General features: G+C 34.2%; 1 long non-coding RNA gene across 1 annotated transcript; it reads right to left on the bottom strand.

Annotated features, from left to right (window-relative positions):
- Positions 1–212: 212 nt before the first annotated feature.
- LOC111896506 (uncharacterized) lies at positions 213–2,747 on the bottom strand. Its single transcript, XR_002851918.3, has 3 exons — positions 2,313–2,747; positions 2,060–2,134; positions 213–409 (listed from the first exon to the last, which is right to left on the bottom strand). It is a non-coding gene; the product is annotated as an uncharacterized LOC111896506 (long non-coding RNA).
- Positions 2,748–3,539: the final 792 nt, after the last annotated feature.

Raw genomic sequence — 3,539 nt, 5'->3', positions numbered from 1 at the left:
ACGTGGCTTTGCAGAATCTTCTGAACAAGAAGAACCAATCCAATGGAAAACTTGACCTGAAATCTTGAACACATATGGACCACGACCTCTGTTAATTTCTTCATCAACTTTTGCACCAAAAGATGTCATAGAAAACATGGAGTTATAAGCCCTTATATTGTCACACCCCCAGCCAACGGCGGAATCACCGGGTGAGTGACGAAAATCGAATATCACAAACATAGCATATATCAAACATTAAACAACCACTTAAAGTTTTACATCACATACGACATAATTATATCTTACTTTGTTACATGTTTCATGACAAATCTTCAACGATTCAAAAAGAGGACATAAAACATAATTTAGAACAAAAATATAAGACGATGATTCCATACTCCTCGCGTGAATTTCTTGCCTTAATTTCCTGAGAATACATGTTAAAATACGTCAACAATAACGTTGGTGAGTCCTACAGGTTTTGACTCCATATATTCTAAAAATAACAGAAGATTTTTATAAAAAGAATTTAATGTAGAGATAGAAATCTTTGCCCTTTTCAAAACATAATTTGTCAATTTTTCGCCAAGAATGATTATTTTAGTGTTGCATGTGTTGAACCAACTTAGTAGTAAATGAATCTCTCTTTGTCAATTTCCATATGATAAATATTATCAATGGTCGTTTTTATTGATTTAAGAACAAATGAATATTAGATGATGTCATAACCGAAATCTTGACACTAAACGTTATTATTGCACCGACACCATGATAGGGCGCGCGTGCTAAAGTCATTCACCCCATAATAACGCGGGGTAATGTTCGATAATGCTAACGCCAGCGCCAAAATTCATCTCATCAGACGTAGTTGTAGCTAGCAACTCCAGGCGGACGGTCGTACCGTATAAGATCAATGTTATGACACTTATACCTAGCGTTAGTCGTTCCCTCGAGGATTAACGGTTATTTGACGGAAGGTCTCTACTAAGTATTGTGAACTTAGCCTTTGCGAAACCGGATATGAATACTCGACGGATTGTGTTCGGTATTCGGAATAGGTATGATGAACCTATTTGGAATGAGTATAATAAACCCTCAAAGAATAGGTATAATGAACCTATGCGGAATGGGTATGATAAACCCACAAAGAATAGGTATAATGAACCTATGCGGAATGGGTATAATAAACCCACAAACAATTAATAGGCATAATAAACCTATGTTGTTCATTCTAGATTCACTAGTAACGCGAAGTTATTCGCCATTTAAGAAAACGATACTCATAATTCTTGAACTTCAATACTTATTGTTCTTTGATTCGACTTTGATATTATGATAACATATTAGTTATTTTATACTATGATGTTTAATGTGCAAGGAACCATAATAACAATTTATACGGAAATTCCATCTGTTACCCTTTTAGTGTATGTATATGTACATTTTGTATTGGGTTTCACAGCCTTAACAGTACTTGTGCAGGTTAATAACTTTAAATCTGTTTCTTTAATATCCGACATATACATGCACAAATTTGGTATCTTGATTTAAGTATAAACATATGGTTATTCAATCTGGTATGACTATATAGTAACGATTTATTACTATTTCTGTTATACTCCATAAGTAACTGGTTCCGTTTTCGTTTATTGTTCTTTTCAGCATTATAGAGTATGAGCATATTACACCATAGTACCTTGAACTTACAATTTCACAGCTTTTATTTATCTCTTCTTAACAGTTTACTTCATACCCTTATATCTAGAATATCAATACTTTAATAACCCTTAATTGTTTTGAATATTTAACTTATATGAACTTGATACTCAGTAACATTTCACAACTTATATTTATAGTTATCTCTATAAAATAAGTTGTTATAATCATACTTACGTACATATAATGAAATCTTAGTTTATCAACACTCTTCTTGTATATGATTATATATATGTGCTTAGCGATAGTTGTTTTACTTTAATTCATTTGTTTTGAACCATTTTCATCATGATAATAAGACCGAACTACATGTATTCTCCCCCAAACATTGATAATAAGAAATAGGGGCCGTAGAACTCACGTTGGTTTTGAGAGTCGGAAGTGTCGGGAAGCTCCTGTTCTAAGCGGGATTTGGAACGGGAATCTTGGAGTCGACCTAGACATCACATGGCAGAAAAATAATGGAATCAGGAACTATATACACTTGACTAGGACCAAACCCGCCACCGGGATCGTCCGGTTGGAACTGTTCAGGCCACCGGCGACCATGGCAGGTGCCTAATGTTCACGGTGGTTGCTGGACGAATTTTGATCAGAGAAGGTAAGGAATTTACCTGAGATCGATGGAGGAGCAAGGAAAAGATGTGTGGAAGTTGTTTGATAGTCGAACAAATGAAGGCAGGAGGGAAAAATGGAAGTAGTCGCTGCTTCTTTTTCTCTGGTAAGCTGCGCCTACAGGCCTGTTTATGGTCAGGGATTTGCTTCAACTGGAATCGGTGGTGATCAGGGAGCTTTTGGGTTGGTTTGCCATTGGAGAAAGAGAAGGTAAAGGAACTGGGTTTGAGATGGGGAAAACAACTCTAATAGCTGTTGAATCTCTTCTCTGTTTATTGGAGAAGATACGGAAGTAAGAGGTATGGGCAGGTGATAGAAAATGAGTGGGGCCTTCAAATAGGAATGAGATATTATGAAGCTTCTCTACATCTCTTTTACAGCTGTGGATTTTGGCAGTTTTGGCAGAGATTGAATTGTACAATCGAGATTCATGAAGGATATGCACATGTGCTGAATTGTGTGTGTAGTTTAGGGCAATCGTGAGAGGGAAGGAAGATGAGTGAGGTGGTGGATGAGAAACTGTATCGTCCTTGAGATATTTGATTGGGTTTCTTCACATGGCTCATTGTACTAATGCAGATTATTGAAGATATTGAAGTACTTGACACAGTTCTCATAGATATTGAGTACATGTTGTATCTGTGAGCTTGTAGTTGATAGAGAGATGAGAGGGATAGAGAGGGAAGAGGGTGACGAATTGTAGTAGTACTAGGGGATCATCTTCCTGATTTTTAAGACTTATAATATTGGTGTGGGCCATATAATCCAATGGAAATTTAATAAAGATTTGCTCCATTCTTGCGCAAGATATTTGTATGTGTATTTTTATTTTGTGTGTGATAGCCATCGATAAGAGGGGTGTGAGTGGGTATAATCTGCTATATCAATTTCTTGCACTAATTGATGCAAAATAACTTCATGAACTATTTGTTTTATTGTATATATATAAATATACACTTGAGAATAAGTTTATGTCACTTGGTATCAAGTATATATACGCATAATATATACTCATCATTTTATGATCTATATAAAGGTATAAATACGAAAGTTAAGTATTTTCAGTATGTTAGCTAAAAATTCAACTTATGTATTTTATATTGAACATAGTAAATCATATATATATATATATATATATATATATATATATATATATATATATATATATATATATATATATATATATATATATATATATATATATATATATATATATATATATATAT

Source organism: Lactuca sativa, chromosome 4 (genome assembly GCF_002870075.4).
Source record: "Lactuca sativa cultivar Salinas chromosome 4, Lsat_Salinas_v11, whole genome shotgun sequence".
NCBI lineage: Eukaryota > Viridiplantae > Streptophyta > Magnoliopsida > Asterales > Asteraceae > Lactuca > Lactuca sativa.
Note: the sequence above shows the minus strand (reverse complement) of the source record. Positions and strands in the feature narration are given on the sequence as shown.